At 37.2% G+C, this 17,003-nt stretch overlaps 8 non-coding genes and 4 pseudogenes across 8 annotated transcripts; 6 read left to right on the top strand and 6 right to left on the bottom strand.

Annotated features, from left to right (window-relative positions):
- The first annotated feature begins 764 nt into the window (after positions 1-764).
- On the top strand, positions 765-978 carry LOC134630097 (small nucleolar RNA U3). Its single transcript, XR_010094169.1, has one exon. It is a non-coding gene; the product is annotated as a small nucleolar RNA U3 (small nucleolar RNA).
- Positions 979-1,435: 457 nt separating this feature from the next.
- Positions 1,436-1,650, top strand: LOC134630099 (small nucleolar RNA U3). The gene has a single exon (XR_010094171.1). It is a non-coding gene; the product is annotated as a small nucleolar RNA U3 (small nucleolar RNA).
- Positions 1,651-2,455: 805 nt separating this feature from the next.
- On the bottom strand, positions 2,456-2,657 carry LOC134630101 (small nucleolar RNA U3; annotated as a pseudogene).
- A 753-nt stretch (positions 2,658-3,410) lies between these two features.
- LOC134630102 (small nucleolar RNA U3) lies at positions 3,411-3,602 on the bottom strand (annotated as a pseudogene).
- A 486-nt stretch (positions 3,603-4,088) lies between these two features.
- On the top strand, positions 4,089-4,302 carry LOC134630095 (small nucleolar RNA U3). The gene has a single exon (XR_010094167.1). It is a non-coding gene; the product is annotated as a small nucleolar RNA U3 (small nucleolar RNA).
- A 929-nt stretch (positions 4,303-5,231) lies between these two features.
- On the bottom strand, positions 5,232-5,445 carry LOC134630093 (small nucleolar RNA U3). The gene has a single exon (XR_010094166.1). It is a non-coding gene; the product is annotated as a small nucleolar RNA U3 (small nucleolar RNA).
- Positions 5,446-5,936: 491 nt separating this feature from the next.
- On the top strand, positions 5,937-6,123 carry LOC134630104 (small nucleolar RNA U3; annotated as a pseudogene).
- Positions 6,124-6,868: 745 nt separating this feature from the next.
- Positions 6,869-7,070, top strand: LOC134630100 (small nucleolar RNA U3; annotated as a pseudogene).
- An 805-nt stretch (positions 7,071-7,875) lies between these two features.
- LOC134630096 (small nucleolar RNA U3) lies at positions 7,876-8,090 on the bottom strand. The gene has a single exon (XR_010094168.1). It is a non-coding gene; the product is annotated as a small nucleolar RNA U3 (small nucleolar RNA).
- A 2,853-nt stretch (positions 8,091-10,943) lies between these two features.
- LOC134630098 (small nucleolar RNA U3) lies at positions 10,944-11,157 on the bottom strand. Its single transcript, XR_010094170.1, has one exon. It is a non-coding gene; the product is annotated as a small nucleolar RNA U3 (small nucleolar RNA).
- A 1,602-nt stretch (positions 11,158-12,759) lies between these two features.
- On the top strand, positions 12,760-12,974 carry LOC134630089 (small nucleolar RNA U3). Its single transcript, XR_010094162.1, has one exon. It is a non-coding gene; the product is annotated as a small nucleolar RNA U3 (small nucleolar RNA).
- A 3,711-nt stretch (positions 12,975-16,685) lies between these two features.
- LOC134630088 (small nucleolar RNA U3) lies at positions 16,686-16,891 on the bottom strand. Its single transcript, XR_010094161.1, has one exon. It is a non-coding gene; the product is annotated as a small nucleolar RNA U3 (small nucleolar RNA).
- Between the last annotated feature and the right edge of the window lie 112 nt (positions 16,892-17,003).

The following is a 17,003-nucleotide window of genomic DNA, read 5'->3' as shown; positions in this document are numbered from 1 at the left end:
ATCTATTTCATGCTTAGAAGGAAGTATCACAAGTCATCGTCGTGGTTAGCAAGACCGTAGACTTTAGAAACACATTTCTCAAATCAGAAACTATACAAACTGTAGTCTTAACTTACGTGAGTTTTAGTATAGTGTGTCATGCAATCATGAGTGTTCTAAAAAATGATCAAGCAAACATCATTCTGAAAAATTTTTTTTTAGATAAAAGTCACCAAATATTGGGGGTAAAGTATGGTTACACTGTTGGTTCTCTGAGCGAGAGACTATCTCTCCACCCTATATATATGGAATATGTAACGGAGTGGAGAGAGATAGTCTTAATATGATAATATGATTCTCTCAATATGATTCTCAAACTGATCTCCCTGTTGGAGCTCAGTCTGGGGGGAGTTCTTTCTTCTCCTCGTCTTTCCTCATGTTGTGCATTTTCCATTGTTTCGGTTCGGGTCGCTGCTCCTGTGGTCGACCGGCCAGTGCTACCTAGCCTGACCTGTATGTATGGTTACAGAACCATGCAAAAAGTAAAATTACATTCATTTTTTAGACTGGATATTTTACTTTTGAGTGTCTAGGGTGCCAACCGCCGCCACACCTCGAGGTGCTGACAAAGGACACATTTTACATAGAACAGCAGTTACCAAATCTAAAACTGCATTTAAGTCTGAGCTAATGTTCATGTTTGACCAGTTTTGACAGCTGAGGCAAACCATTAGTGAGAGTGACTGTCCTGGGAATCACTAGCTCTTTCTGGACGTTGCTTAACTAAGACTATACTTTCAGGGATCATTTTTATAGTTTTTGACTTGAGAAATGTGTTTCTGGAGTGTATGGTCTCGCTAACCACGATGATGAGTTGTGATGTTCCCTTTTGAGCATGAAACTGATGGAGTAGTGCTGTGCTGCACATGTTCTCCGTCACTGATGATTGCTTATTGCTCTACTGTAGAGCAGTGAGGAAGAGAATATGATCAGAGTGGCTCTACAAGAGTTAACAAACAAACCAGTTTTTGTTTTTTTGTCTAGTGATTGCTTCCACACACAAAATTGTGGGCTTTGGTCACATTTTAAAATAGTATGACATTTAATAACCATGTGAACAACTGCATCTGAAATGTGCACTATTTACTATTTCTGGTCATTTCCAAATTTTAACTTTCTGGAAAACGATCACAGTAATGCCAGCGACTGAGTAAATGGTATTATATTTAACGGCTTTTACCAAGCATCAACGCTCTCAATACTGGATTTAAATGTTACGTAATTATCTTTAACAGCAGATTTATCCGTGCTAATGTTACTGTAGTTACATACAACAGTAATAGTTCAATAACTTCCCCTTAACTCGAGACTTTGGCCATGTTTGACAGCTGAGGCAAACCATGAGTGAGAGTGACTGTCCTGGGAATCACTAGCTCTTTCTGGACATCGCTTAACTAAGACTATACTTTCAGGGATCATTTCCATAGTTTTTGACTTGAGAAATGTGTTTCTAGAGTGTATGGTCTCGCTAACCACGATGATGAGTTGTGATGTTCCCTTTTGAACATGAAACTGGCAGACAACCATGATTTTATCATGTGTTTTCTTTTATTAATGATTCTTCGTTGCTTCTTTTTGTATCTTTGATAAAGGGAATATGATCTGAGTGGTTCTAGGAAATGTTATGACACCAAGCTGGTGTCATAGCACTGAAAGCACAGGTACAATCATCCCATGCAAGTCCCTTCATGTGTGAGTAGAATTCAATAGTTGCATTAATAACCAAGCAATGAACAAATAAATGGTTATTTAAGGGACTTCACACACATTTTCTTTTTTTAGTGAGTGACAGAGACAAGTCTGTTGAGGAAGAATTTCTTAAACTTGGACTAAATGTTGTCAGTCTACCAGCTCTTCAAGCAGGTAGAGACATCTAGTGGCCACTTGTATTACTGGTCTCAGATAATAGTTTGTTAAAATAAAAACCAAGATTTGCAGATACACAAGTGCAAGGGAGCATAATGTGTGATCTATAAATAGCAGCCAGAGGTGTGCAAGAAGAAGACCTTAAATGTGAGATTGGCCAAATTTTGATCAAGTAATGCTCTTCCCTGATAGGCGGACACATTCACTTGCATGTTAACACTAATGGTGGAGTTGTTGACTGGGAATGGTATTCTGTACTCCACATCCTTCTGGATCTCTGCAAGTCTGTGAAGGAACAGGACTACACATATGAACATCTATGAACATCCAACAAAAAGAAGATGGTGAAAAAAAGAAGATGAAAAACAAATTGTCCACCTATACTCAGGGTTTATTTCTGCTAGTTTAGAAGGAAAATGATAGAGTGAATGCTTGTTTTATCCAGTAACTTTTGCAGGTGAGGAGTTTAAATAACTGGCTTTCCTGGTACAAGACATATGCAAGTGTAGATTAACAGTTAAACACTATTCTGACTTTCAACTTTATTAAAACCACTCAGAGCATTTTCCTTTCACCAATGTTCTGAACACTTATCAAGGACAGAAAACACATGACAAAATCACAATTGTCTGTCAGATTCATACTCAAAAGGGAACATCATAATTCATCGTCGTGGTTAGCGAGGTCATACACTCCACAAACACAGTTTTCAAGTAAAAAACTATAGAAATGATCCCTGAAAGTATAGTCGTAACAAAGCTGCGGATGGAAACAACAAGTCACTCTCAGTACAATTATTCTCACTCAGGGTGATGATCTTTTAGAGGCCTTATTATGAGTAACATGTTTAGGATTTACATGAAACGTACAAAAATTGTTGTATAAAAATATTTTCAGTATAAAAGAATGTTACAAATGCTACACTGAGACAGACTTAAAAGGCTGGTGTCTTACAGCGACTGTAAAGGTAAATCAACCTTCAGTTATTGCATCCATTCGAGGCAATGTAAACTTTTTTCTTTCTTTTTTGGTGAGTCTACATGAACCTTGTATGTTCAAAAATAAGGCCAGTCTATTTTCTCTAGTGACTGCTAAATTAAGCCCTTTCTGGCCACCAGGTTGACTTGACTGCCTCTTGTCAAATATGGACTTTACAGGCAATATGTCACTAAATTGTGATTTAAGCTTCTGCAGGAATTCTATGTCCTAATTGAAATTGTAACCAGAAGCTCCTTTTATTCCTACACATTTTTATGCCTTCTATAGTAATATAATAAATTTGTGTCAAAAAATAATTATGCTATAGTACATAATATTTTCCAAAGCACAAATTGTTTTTTAACAACTGTGACATTTAGAAAATATCTTTGTTTCCCTCAGAACAAATATTGCTTATATAATTTTCTTTCCACTAAGCAATGTATCTAAACTACATCTAAGCCAGCATCAGTACAGTCATGGATAAAAGCAGTCAAGCCAATATTTACATTTTTCATGTTCATGCAACCACTCAGACCGTATTCCTTTCATCAGTGCACCACACGGAAGCAAAGAGCAGTCATCAGTGACAAGCTGATTGTTCTATCTATTTCATGCTTGGAAGGAAGTATCACAAGTCATCGTCGTGGTTAGTGAGACCATACACTTTAGAAACACATTTCTCAAATCAGAAACTATAGGATGTATAGTCATAACTTCCACGAGTTTTAGTATAGTGTGTCAACCAATCATAACTGTTCTAAAAAAACTTCATTCTGAGAAATTATTTTTAGATAAAAGTCACCAAATGTTGGGGGTAAAGTGTGGTTACACTGTAACCTTGGTTCTCTGAGCTCTCTCTCTCTCCACCCTGTATATATGGAATATGTAACGGAGTGGAGAGAGATACTCTCAATATGATAGAGAACAGCTAGATTTTAAGCAAAGAGAACAGAAAAAAAATTCTCAGTCAGACAGGACTACGACTCATGAGGATGACTCAATTTGATTGCCACACCACACACTTTAAAAGATATCTCAAATCTATCAAATAAATAAGTAAATAAATTTTAGTGGCACGTTTCTTAACTATTTCTTAAAATAAGGAAGAAAAGCATTGGTATCTTTGGATGAGCCACTGAAGTAACCGTGAGTAAGAATGATGCTACCACGAATGAGATGCAGTTTTAATTCTTCTGCAAACTAAGACTATACTTTCAGGGATCGTTTCTATAGTTTCTGACTTGAGAAATGTGTTTCTAGAGTGTATGGTCTCGCTAACCACGATGATGAGTTGTGATGTTCCCTTTTGAGCATGAAACTGATAGAGTAGTGCTGTGCTGCACATGTTCTCTGTCATTGATGATTGCTTATTGCTTTACTGTGGAGCAGTGAGGAAGGGAATATGATCAGAGTGGCTCTAGAAGAGTTAAAAAGTCTTTTTTCTTTTGGTAGTTATTTCCACATATGTAATTATGGGCTTTGGTCACGATTTAAGATGGTATGACATTTAATGGCCATGTGAACAACTGCATCTGAGGTGTGCACTATTTACAATTTTTGGTCATTTCCAAATTTTATCTTTCTGGAAAATGAATAATGGCAGCTACAGATTTTGGATTGAGTAAATGGTTTTATGTTTAACTGCTTTTACCGAGCAACAAGGCTCAAAACTCTCAAAACTGGATTTAAATGTTACGTAATCATCTTTAACAGCAGATTTATCTGCGCTAATCTTACTGTAGTTACGTACAACAGTGATAGTTCAGTAACTTCTCATTAACTCAACACTTTGGCCAGGTTTGACAACTGAGGCAAACTATGAGTGAGAGTAGTCCTGGGAATCACTAGCTCTTTCTGCCAGCCGTTTTTCTAAGGCTATACTTTCAAGGATCATTGCTACTTTCCTCCCACTTTAGAAGATGTTTGGTAAATGGTAAATGGCCTGTATTTGTATAGCGCTTTACTTGGTCCCTAAGGACCCCAAAGCGCTTTACACATTCAGTCATCCACCCATTCACACACTGGTGATGGCAAGCTACATTGTAGCCACAGCCACCCTGGGGCACACTGACAGAGGCGAAGCTGCCGGACACTGGCGCCACCGGGCCCTCTGACCACCACCAGTAGGCAACGGGTGAAGTGTCTTGCCCAAGGAGACAACGACCGAGACTGTCGGAGCCGGGGCTCGAACCGGCAACCTTCCGATTACAAGACGAACTGCCAACTCCTGAGCCACGATCGCCAATTAGCAGTTGTTCACAAGACTATTAAATCGTGACCAAAGCCCATAATTACATATGTGGAAATAACTACCAAAAGAAAAAAGACTTTTTAACTCTTCTAGAGCCACTCTGATCATATTCCCTTCCTCACTGCTCCACAGTAAAGCAATAAGCAATCATCAATGACAGAGAACATGTGCAGCACAGCACTACTCTATCAGTTTCATGCTCAAAAGGGAACATCACAACTCATCATCGTGGTTAGCGAGACCATACACTCTAGAAACACATTTCTCAAGTCAGAAACTATAGAAACGATCCCTGAAAGTATAGTCTTAGTTTGCAGAAGAATTAAAACTGCATCTCATTCGTGGTAGCATCATTCTTACTCACGGTTACTTCAGTGGCTCATCCAAAGATACCAATGCTTTTCTTCCTTATTTTAAGAAATAGTTAAGAAACGTGCCACTAAAATTTATTTACTTATTTATTTGATAGATTTGAGATATCTTTTAAAGTGTGTGGTGTGGCAATCAAATTGAGTCATCCTCATGAGTCGTAGTCCTGTCTGACTGAGAATTTTTTTTCTGTTCTCTTTGCTTAAAATCTAGCTGTTCTCTATCATATTGAGAGTATCTCTCTCCACTCCGTTACATATTCCATATATACAGGGTGGAGAGAGAGAGAGCTCAGAGAACCAAGGTTACAGTGTAACCACACTTTACCCCCAACATTTGGTGACTTTTATCTAAAAATAATTTCTCAGAATGAAGTTTTTTTAGAACAGTTATGATTGGTTGACACACTATACTAAAACTCGTGGAAGTTATGACTATACATCCTATCGTTTCTGATTTGAGAAATGTGTTTCTAAAGTGTATGGTCTCACTAACCACGACGATGACTTGTGATACTTCCTTCCAAGCATGAAATAGATAGAACAATCAGCTTGTCACTGATGACTGCTCTTTGCTTCCGTGTGGTGTACTGATGAAAGGAATACGGTCTGAGTGGTTGCATGAACATGAAAAATGTAAATATTGGCTTGACTGCTTTTATCCATGACTGTACTGATGCTGGCTTAGATGTAGTTTAGATACATTGCTTAGTGGAAAGAAAATTATATAAGCAATATTTGTTCTGAGGGAAACAAAGATATTTTCTAAATTGTTAAAAAACAGTTTGTGCTTTGGAAAATATTATGTACTATAGCATAATTATTTTTTGACACAAATTTATTATATTACTATAGAAGGCATAAAAATGTGTAGGAATAAAAGGAGCTTCTGGTTACAATTTCAATTAGGACATAGAATTCCTGCAGAAGCTTAAATCACAATTTAGTGACATATTGCCTGTAAAGTCCATATTTGACAAGAGGCAGTCAAGTCAACCTGGTGGCCAGAAAGGGCTTAATTTAGCAGTCACTAGAGAAAATAGACTGGCCTTATTTTTGAACATACAAGGTTCATGTAGACTCACCAAAAAAGAAAGAAAAAAGTTTACATTGCCTCGAATGGATGCAATAACTGAAGGTTGATTTACCTTTACAGTCGCTGTAAGACACCAGCCTTTTAAGTCTGTCTCAGTGTAGCATTTGTAACATTCTTTTATACTGAAAATATTTTTATACAACAATTTTTGTACGTTTCATGTAAATCCTAAACATGTTACTCATAATAAGGCCTCTAAAAGATCATCACCCTGAGTGAGAATAATTGTACTGAGAGTGACTTGTTGTTTCCATCCGCAGCTTTGTTACGACTATACTTTCAGGGATCATTTCTATAGTTTTTTACTTGAAAACTGTGTTTGTGGAGTGTATGACCTCGCTAACCACGACGATGAATTATGATGTTCCCTTTTGAGTATGAATCTGACAGACAATTGTGATTTTGTCATGTGTTTTCTGTCCTTGATAAGTGTTCAGAACATTGGTGAAAGGAAAATGCTCTGAGTGGTTTTAATAAAGTTGAAAATCAGAATAGTGTTTAACTGTTAATCTACACTTGCATATGTCTTGTACCAGGAAAGCCAGTTATTTAAACTCCTCACCTGCAAAAGTTACTGGATAAAACAAGCATTCACTCTATCATTTTCCTTCTAAACTAGCAGAAATAAACCCTGAGTATAGGTGGACAATTTGTTTTTCATCTTCTTTTTTTCACCATCTTCTTTTTGTTGGATGTTCATAGATGTTCATATGTGTAGTCCTGTTCCTTCACAGACTTGCAGAGATCCAGAAGGATGTGGAGTACAGAATACCATTCCCAGTCAACAACTCCACCATTAGTGTTAACATGCAAGTGAATGTGTCCGCCTATCAGGGAAGAGCATTACTTGATCAAAATTTGGCCAATCTCACATTTAAGGTCTTCTTCTTGCACACCTCTGGCTGTTATTTATAGATCACACATTATGCTCCCTTGCACTTGTGTATCTGCAAATCTTGGTTTTTATTTTAACAAACTATTATCTGAGACCAGTAATACAAGTGGCCACTAGATGTCTCTACCTGCTTGAAGAGCTGGTAGACTGACAACATTTAGTCCAAGTTTAAGAAATTCTTCCTCAACAGACTTGTCTCTGTCACTCACTAAAAAAAGAAAATGTGTGTGAAGTCCCTTAAATAACCATTTATTTGTTCATTGTTTAGTTTTTAATGCAACTATTGAATTCTACCCACACATGAAGGGACTTGCATGGGATGATTGTACCTGCGCTTTCAGTGCTGTGACACCAGCTTGGTGTCATAACATTTCCTAGAACCACTCAGATCATATTCCCTTTATCAGAGCTACAAAAAGAAGCAATGAACAATCATTAATAACAGAAAACACATGATAAAATCATGGCTGTCTGTCAGCTTCATGCTCAAAAGGAAACGTCACAACTCATCATCGTGGTTAGCGAGACCATACACTCTAGAAACACATTTCTCAAGTCAGAAACTATAGAAATGATCCCTGAAAGTATAGTCTTAGTTAAGCGATGTCCAGAAAGAGCTAGTGATTCCCAGGACAGTCACTCTCACTCATGGTTTGCCTCAGCTGTCAAACATGGCCAAAGTCTTGAGTTAAGGGGAAGTTATTGAACTATTCATTCATTTCATTTCATTTCATTTATTTGTTCATTTCAGGCACAACAAAATACATATGTTGAACATAAAGTGCACAAAACAAAAAAAAAAAACCAAACAAAAATTACCTGAAAAGGAGTGGGACGAAGAAAACTTATTAAATCCCACCCCTATACTCACTCATCAACAAAAACAATAAGCTTCCCACAGCTACGCCCATCGTTGCAAAGCATCATACATATACATACATACATATATATCTACACACACATGGACATATATGTACATACATACACGCACACTTTTTTTTTTTTTTTTTTTTTTTTTTTTGAATATATACCAGCAATGGTAAGAGAAAAGACATTACAGAGCACACTAACACCATTTATTGAGTATACTGTGACCAGACCAACTGCTTGTAGAGGAATTTAAATCTATGAATATTTTTGCATTGTTTCAGTTGTAAACTCAGACTGTTCCAGATTTTCACACCACATACAGACACACAAAAACCTTTACGGGTTGTTCGAATTCTGGGTAATTTGAATTTTCCGAAGCCTCTCACATTATAACCTGTTTCTCGAATTTCAAATATAGTTTGTAAATTTGCAGGTAGTAGTTTATTAAAAGCTTTGTATAAGATTATGGTTGTATTGTAATTAACCAGATCCTGGAATTTAAGTAACTTTGCCTGAAGAAAGAGTTTGTGAGTATGATCTAGATAACCAGCCTTGTGAATAATACGCAGTGCTCGTTTCTGTACTGTAACTAATGGATTAGTTGTATTTTTATATGTGTTTCCCCACACTTCCACACAATATGTGAAATATGGAAGAACCAGGGTACAGTACAGAGTACGAAGTGCATCTTTATCAAGGTATGGTTTCACTTTGTTCAAAACTGCGAGGCTTCTGGAAATTTTGGTTTTTATGTGTCTGACGTGGGGTTTCCATGAAATTTTGTTATCAATTACGACTCCCAAAAATTTGTTTTCACTCACATTATCAATTGGTACACCTTCAGTGATGATTGGTAATTCTATATTATATTTTAAATTACCAAAAAACATTGCTTTAGTTTTACTTATATTTAATGATAATTTATTTATATCCATCCATTTTTTTATTAATTTTAGCTCCCTGTTTACGGTCATTACAAGATCAGTGTAATCATCGCTGCTGAAAAATATGTTGGTGTCATCTGCGAACAGTATGAGTTTAAGTACTTGAGAAACCTCAAAAATATCATTTATGTACACATTGAAAAGTTTTGGTCCCAACACTGACCCTTGGGGAACACCACATGTGATACCAAGTTTCTCTGAATGGTAATGCCCTATGCTAACATATTGTTCCCGCCCCGTTAGGTAACTTTTTAACCAGTTACCAGCTTTCCCTCGAATACCATATCTTTCCAATTTATCCAATAAAATAGAGTGATTGATTGTGTCAAAGGCCTTTTTGAGATCAACAAAAATACCAACTGCATATTTGTTTTTATCCAGTGCATTAGTAATTTCTTCTACTGCGTCAATTATCGCCATTGAAGTGGTTCTTTGCGTTCTGAAACCATACTGACCAACATTTATTATTTGATGTTTTTCAAGGAATTTTTCTAATCTTGAATTGAAAAGTTTTTCTAAAATTTTTGAGAATTGAGGCAGTAGAGAAATAGGCCTATAATTGGTAAAACTGTGTTTGTCATTACTTTTGTATAGTGGTATTACTTTCGCAATTTTCATTTTATTTGGAAAACAACCGGACTGAAATGATAAATTACAGACATATGTTAAGGGACTAGCAATATTCAGAATAACCTGTTTAACTACGGACATATTTATGTCATGATAATCCATTGAAGACTTACTTTTACATTTTAATGTGATATTTATTACTTCTTGCTCATTTGTAGCAGAGAGAAACAGTGAAAAGGGATTTGATTTTATATTACTGATATTTTCATTTTTTTGACACGGGATGTCCGCTGCTAGTTCAGGGCCAACATTTATAAAAAATTTGTTGAACCCATCAACAATGTTATTCATGTTGTGATTTTCACCATTTGCATCAATGAAATATTCAGGATATGACTTTCCAGAAGATCCTTGTTTGATTAAGTTATTTAACACATCCCAAGTTCCTTTAATATTGTTTTTATTTTCATATAATCTTCTTCTATAATAAAGTTGTTTACTCGTTCTTATAATATCAGTCAATTTATTTCTATATGCTTTATATCTTTGTTCCACTTCTTTTGTTTTTACTTTGATGAACTGTTTATACAAATTGTTTTTCTTTTTGCAAGCATTGATAATTCCTTTTGTGAGCCAAGGACTTTTTATCTTTTTTTTCGTTGTCCTGTGTTCGTTTACAGGACAATGTTTATTGTACAACATAGTATTATAGTAACATACTATTACTGTTGTATGTAACTACAGTAACATTAGCACGGATAAATCTGCTGTTAAAGATAATTACGTAACATTTAAATCCAGTATTGAGAGCGTTGATGCTTGGTAAAAGCCGTTAAATATAATACCATTTACTCAGTCGCTGGCATTACTGTGATCGTTTTCCAGAAAGTTAAAATTTGGAAATAACAGAAATAGTAAATAGTGCACATTTCAGATGCAGTTGTTCACATGGCTATTAAATGTCACACCATTTTAAAATGTGACCAAAGCCCACAATTTTATGTGTGGAAGCAATCACTACATAAAGAAAAACAAAACTGATTTGTGTTTTAATTCTTGTAGAGCCACTCTGACCATATTCTCTTCCTCACTGCTCTACAGTAGAACAATAAGCAATCATCAGTGACGGAGAACATGTGCAGCACAGGACTACTCTATCAATTTCATGCTCAAAAGGGAACATCACAACTCATCATCGTGGTTAGCGAGACGATACACTTTAGAAACACATTTCTCAAGTCAGAAACTATAGAAATGATCCCTGAAAGTATAGTCTTAGTTAAGCAACGTCCAGAAAGAGCTAGCAATTCCCAGGACAGTCACTCTCACTCATGGTTTGCCTCAGCTGTCAAAACTTGTCAAACATGATTATTAGCTCAGACTTAAATGCAGTTTTAGATTTGGTAACCGCTGTTCTATTTAAAATGTGTCCTTTGTCAGCACCTCGAGGTGTGGCGGAGGTTGGCACCCTAGACACTCAAAAGTAAAATATCCAGTGTAGGTCTGTGTCCCTGTACGTGCATATGTGTGCGTGTGTGTGTGTTCCGTGTTTAGCCGAGAGAAAGTGTCCCTTCACTCGGTTGGGCAAAAGTCAACAATCTTCGGTCAACGCGGGTGGCCTTGAATGAAGGGGAAGAAAGTCACAACACAGTCTTGTTATCTAAGGGAGAATTTTTGTTATTCCCGTCAGCTTTTGCCTTGAGCATCCAGCTGGCGCCAGGGGGGCCGCATGAGATGAAGATGGTAGTTGTTTTTGGTTAGTGCGAACAAACTGCTTCCAGTTGGTCTAATGTTCTAAGGTCTCTCAACTCCCATTGTTCTTCTCCAAGATATTATCCATATTACGGTCAATAAACACAGTCTGAGTGCTCACGGCCCTGCCTATCGTCTATCATGTCGGCCCGCCTTGTGGGATTTTGAACAGCTGTAGCTGCTTCTTGTTCTTCGATAAGCCAGGTCCGAGCCAGCTCCAATCAGCCAGAACTCTGTTATCGTGGTTCCGAATTGGTAGATGTCGTTCAATGTCCTCCATCGAGGGTGTCGCCAGACACACGACGCAACCGACCATCGAGTGTCCGGCAGCAAATGTCTTCGCAGGACAATCGGGCTCTCCCAAGCCCAGGAGTCTGTCAGTTTCGTTAAGGGACCAATTGATCAAATCCATAATTCTTCTTTAGGTTTTTAGAGAACAAGTCTGGGATACTCTCTTAGGGTCAGAGAATAAGCAAGACTATACAAAAGACATGAGAAGCCAAGGAGGAAAGATAAGGGAGAGGGAGAAAGTGCGACCGCCTCCGTCAAGAGCCAAGAGAGAGAGTGCTGAGGAAGGCTCATTCTATTGTTAATTGTTTTAACCATCCACTTCACAGTGAGTTTGACTTGTTGCCCTCTGGCTGTTGTTTTAGAGTACCTGTGAGGAAGACCAAAAGACTCGAGGTTTCTTTTATCCTTACTGCAACACGTCTCTTTAATGGCAAATAACTGTCTTGTGGCTTTTTATTATTGTTTTCTTTATTCTTATTGTTGCCCTTGCTGCTATACTAATTTCCCCTTGTGGGAAAATAAAGTATTGAATTAAATTAAGGTCTTCTTCTCGTACACCTCTGGCTGCTGTTTTTAGATCACACATTATGCTCCCTTGCACTTGTGTATGTGCAGATCTTGGTTTTTAATTTCAGTAAGTGCATTGAACTTTACATTGACAGTCTCCCTCTGTGGAACAATGATGATAGCACCTCACGTAACGCATTGCCTTCAGGTTTGGAGAATGGTATCTGTAACTGCAAAATGCAGTATGTTTGGTTACAGAACCATGCAAAAACCATTAGTGAGAGTGACTGTCCTGGGAATCGCTAGCTCTTTCTGGACGTTGCTTAACTAAGACTATACTTTCAGGGATCATTTCTATAGTTTCTGACTTGAGAAATGTGTTTCTAGAGTGTATGGTCTCGCTAACCACGATGATGAGTTGTGATGTTCCCTTTTGAGCATGAAGCTGACAGACAACCATGATTTTGTCATGTGTCTTCTGTCATTGATGAATGTTCATTACTTCATTTCAGAGCTTTGACAAAGGGAACATGACCTGAGTGGTTACAGGAACTGCTTTAAATATGTTTCACCAAGCTGAGGTTATAGCACTTAAAACACAGGTACAATCATCCCATGCGAGTTAGTTCATGTGTAAATAGAATTCAGTGGTTGTATTAAAAACTCAGGGGGCAAAAAGGTTCTTTGGGGGCTTTACACAAGTTTTCGTTTTTTACTCAGTGACAGAGATGAGTCTGTTGAAGAAGAATTTCTTAAACTTGGACTAAATGTTGTCCAAGCAGGTAGAGACAACTAGTCACCACTTGTATCATATGTAAAATGTGGACTGTGTCATCAGAGCCAAGTGATAGAAACCTACAGATGTTTGTTGGTTTGGTGCTTAACTCTAATCACTAAAACAAAGCACATTTTAAAAGCAGTTTCAGAGGCTTTTCCGTTATCGTTAATCCACACCTTATTCACAGCAATGATTACGTATTATGTATTATTGCTTGGCATAATAAAGAAGTTAAAAATAAGAATAAAGACTTATTGAACCAAATTAGATTTTCTTTACTAGTTTTTTCATTAAGTCTTTTTCAACATTCTTCCTTTCCAATATATACTTCCATGAATTGGTTTTCAAAAGACTTCACAATTAACGACGACTCCTACCACAACATTATGTTAACATCACCCTTGCCATACACAGTTTTTTGCTTTTTTCTCTCAAAAGCAAATTGTTTCTCTAGTAACATGTTTACCATAGCAACAGCCATTCTCGTGATGCATGCTCAATCATCCAGGTAAGTAAATCACAAAGGTTGATTCTGCTCGCATCCATACAAATTCTGCCATTTATCTGGACCCAGGTCACCTCAAGCTTGGTCTCAGTTAATAGTTTATTAGATCATGCAATTCTGAAACACACATTTCAAATCAGAAATGATTTCCATGAAGTACAGCCTTAAAAGAACACAGCGGATGGACAGACCAGGCCATTAGGAGGATGCATATTCTCACTTAGGGTTGTGAGAGCAATTTAAACCATGTGTCTATGATGAATGAGCATAATGGTAACTTATTTACATTTAATCCAATTTAAAAACACTGTAAAGTTAAAAAAAAAGTGTACTTCTGTCATTTATTGCAAAAAGTAAAAGCACTTACTCCTTATTAACTGAATGCCTGGAAAGAATCATCACAGTTCATCATTACATTTCACCGCACACTAAAGAAATGCATTCATCAAATCACAAACAATCCCAGAAAAAACAACAAGCCATTTGCAAGATGACTTTTCTCTCACAGGTTTTACCTCTGCTGCAAAACAACCACCTAATGAGTGAACAAAACAATAATGATGTTCATTAACATCCTCCCATGTAATGGAGGTGGATCTCTTTTTACCTGGCTACATCACTATGATAACTTATGCTTTTCACTAGGGCTGCACGATTAATCGTTAGAAAATCGCGATCTCGATTCATACTTATGTGCGATCTCATTTCCAAATGACAACGATTTAAAAAAAAAAAAAAAAAAAAAAGACGACGACGATTGTACCGCATTTTTGATCCGGGACGTAATCTGCATGAAAACAAGCGCTCACTCTTCCTGCTCAACAAATGACAAGGGCGGAGCCTTATACCACGTGATACAGAAGCTGTGCTGTGATGCTCAAATTGGCAGGGAAAAAACAACGGAGAGCACGTCAGGGATGACGAGAAAGTGACAGGAGAAAATTCCCGGTCCCGGTCAACCACCCAAACATCAATAACGGGAAGCTTATACAGCGCTTCCCTATACACGTCGAAGTCCCGCAGGCACAAAGAAATTACGGAGGCTATTACTTATCACCTGACCAAAGATATATCAACACTGTGCAAAACGAGGGATTTAGGAAAATGATCAACACCCTAGACAAACGCTACACAGTGCCGTCCTGCAACTATTTTTCTATTGTTGCACCACCTGCTCTATACACGCAGTGTCGAGCAACGGTGGAGACGGAATTTCAAGCAGTACAACATTTTGCGGCAACCACAAAATGTGAGGCATTTATTGTCTTTATGTTTATTTATTGTTTTTATGTTCAGTTTAAACTGTTACGAAGTTGATGTGCAGTTAATAAGTGCTATAAATATTTATATTGGAAAAGAAAATCGTGAGAGAATCGTGATCTCAATTCTAAGCAAAAAAATCGTGATTCTCATTTTATGCAAATCGTGCAGCCCTACTTTTCACTAATAACTTAACTCTCTATTTTTTTCTACAGTCCACTTATATGGATTCTCTGCTTCAGAAATACATTACATTAGAATTGTAGCATGGTTGCACAGTGGCTAGCACGGTAGTTAGCACTATAGTCTAACAGCAAGAAGGTCCTGAGGTTGACGCCACCATCTGGAGGAATCTTCCTGTGTGGAGTTGCATGTTCTCCCTGGGTACTCTGACTTCCTCCCACAGTCCAAAGACATCCAGATATTGGGGTAAGGTTAATTGGCCATTCTAAATTGCCCATAGGTTTGAATGTGAGTGAGAATGGTTGTCTGTCTCTCTGTGTTCGCCCTATGACAGACTGGTAACCTGACAGCTGGGATAATATTTATATTATCCCAGCTATTATTTATTAATGGAAGAGAATGGATGGATAATTGGAGTTCCAAAAAAGCCTTGTCCCCCAGAAAATAAAAAATATATATTCTTTTCTGAGTGGTTACCCAAACTGTTTAAAAAAATCTGAATATATATCCCCAAGTAAATACACAATTTCCTTAGAGATTATTAAAGTATTCTGATTCTGGTTAAAATAAGAGGAAGTAGATTTAATAACTACAGTTTTATGATCTTATAAGGAGGCTGGCAAAGATGAAACGTTTCAGTTAAAGATGGTTTAAAATCTTTTGGAAACTTCACTCATCCATAAATACACTTTTCTGTAACATGTTAAACATCTTAAAAACTTCCAGTCTGTAGGTTTCTAGGTTGCTAACCTCTGCCCCACCTAAAGGTGACTCAGTGCACATTTTGGGTTTTTTTAAGGTCAGCCTAATCACCATTTTTCAAAATAATCATCTAACATGTTCACTTGAGACTCTCCTTCTTGTCATATTGTCCAGGTAATTGTTTGTTCAAATCACAATGGCCATAGTTGCACTTTGAAATTTAGTAATGCTATTCCATGTAAAATGTGAACTTTGTCACCACCTTGAGGTGAGGCAGAGGGTAGCACCCTAGACACTCAAAAGCAAAATATTCAATCCAAAGAATTAATCTAATTTTACTCTTGGCATGGCTGCGTAACCACTCTGATTGTCAATAACAGACAACACATGAAATAAAACTGTCTATCAGCTTCATGCTCCTCCTGTCTATGTAAAAAACACGGTACAAACATGTAAGAGAGAATGACAGCACTAAAGGAAAAAAAAATAACAGGTAAGAGGGATGGTAAATAAAGGTTACATGACAATGACTTCATGAAAAAGACTATTTGTTTCAGGTTGAAAAGATTCAAAAGGTTCATGTCTCTGAGTCATTAAGAAGTAAGACGGTGTAAAAGCACCTGGATAACATTTAAGGATGAATAACTTTTTTTTCTTTCCAATTTACTAACCTGACACTCAGACAGTCCTCAGTACTCTTTTAAGATTTCAGTGCAACAACCAAGATGACTTTTTGCTAAGGTCATGGCTTCTGTAACAGAAACTTTAAACACAAGCATCCAGGAAAACAATTAAACCTCACTTTACTACTTTTTAACACTCTTATAACCACTCTGATCATGTTCCCTTCCTCAATGCTCAGCAAAGAGCAATCATCAATGATAGAGAGAATGAAATGAATCATTGTTCTCCACCAGCTTCATGCTCAGAAGGAAACATCGTGACTCATCATCGTGGTTAGTGAGACCACACACTTTAGATACACATTTCTCAAGTCAAAAACTATAGAAATGATCCCTGAAAGTATAGTCTTAGTGTGCTCACATGTGGAAACTGCATGTGGTTTTCAGTAAAGTCTTCATCACTCAGGGTTCTTCTCTGCTATTCAATAACCTTGTGCAGTTACCATGTCTTGTCCAATCATC

Source organism: Pelmatolapia mariae, linkage group LG6 (genome assembly GCF_036321145.2).
Source record: "Pelmatolapia mariae isolate MD_Pm_ZW linkage group LG6, Pm_UMD_F_2, whole genome shotgun sequence".
Classification (NCBI taxonomy): Eukaryota; Metazoa; Chordata; class Actinopteri; order Cichliformes; family Cichlidae; genus Pelmatolapia; species Pelmatolapia mariae.
Note: the sequence above shows the minus strand (reverse complement) of the source record. Positions and strands in the feature narration are given on the sequence as shown.